Source organism: Arachis duranensis, chromosome 1 (genome assembly GCF_000817695.3).
Source record: "Arachis duranensis cultivar V14167 chromosome 1, aradu.V14167.gnm2.J7QH, whole genome shotgun sequence".
Classification (NCBI taxonomy): domain Eukaryota; kingdom Viridiplantae; phylum Streptophyta; class Magnoliopsida; order Fabales; family Fabaceae; genus Arachis; species Arachis duranensis.
Window position 1 is genome coordinate 44,740,488 of NC_029772.3, and position 872 is coordinate 44,741,359.

At 40.9% G+C, this 872-nt stretch overlaps 1 non-coding gene across 1 annotated transcript; it reads left to right on the top strand.

The window, feature by feature from the left end:
* The first annotated feature begins 424 nt into the window (after positions 1-424).
* LOC127742762 (small nucleolar RNA R71) lies at positions 425-532 on the top strand. Its single transcript, XR_008004171.1, has one exon. It is a non-coding gene; the product is annotated as a small nucleolar RNA R71 (small nucleolar RNA).
* Positions 533-872: the final 340 nt, after the last annotated feature.

The window sequence follows — 872 nt, forward strand, 5'->3', positions numbered from 1 at the left end:
CTCCATGAAGAATTGTAGGTGTTTCCATAGGGTTCTCGCATGTAATTCACCTCTTCCATTGCAGGATTCTCACGGTCATAAGCTTCTCCTTCAAAGGAGGCTTCTTTAGCACTGCCAGATGCAGCTTACAATCCAGTCAGATTCTGAGAAATCATATTGACTTGCTGAGTCAATATTTTGTTCTGAGCCAATATGGCATTCAGAGTATCAATCTCAAGAACTCATTTCTTCTGTGTTGTCCCATTGTTCACAGGATTTCTTTAGAAGTGTACATGAACTGGTTATTTGCATCCATTTCAATGAGTTCCTGGGCTTCTGCAGGCATTTTCTTCAGATGAATAGATCCGCCTGCAGAATGGTCCAATGACATCTTGGATAACTCAGACAGACCATCATAGAAGATACCTATGATGCTCCATTCTGAAAGCATGTCAGAAGGACACCTTCTGATCAATTGCTTGTATCTTTCCCAAGCTTCATAGAGGGATTCACCTTCTTTCTGTTTGAAGGTTTGAACTTCCACTCTAAGCTTACTCATCTTTCCAGGTGGAAAGAATTTAGCTAAGAAGGCATTGACCAGTTTTTCCCAAGAGTTCAGGCTGTCTCTAGGTTGTGAGTTCAACCATATACTAGCTCTGTCTCTTACAGTAAAAGGGAAAAGCATAAGTCTGTAGACCTCGGGATCAACTCTATTGGTCTTAACAGTGTCACAGATTTGCAAGAATTCAGCCAAGAACTGATGAGGATCTTCTAATAGAAGTCCATGAAACTTGTAATTCTGTTGCATCAGAGAAATTGATTGAGGCTTAAGCTCAAAGTTGTTTGCTCCAATGGCAGGAATAGAGATGCTTCTCCCATAGAAGTTGGGAGTT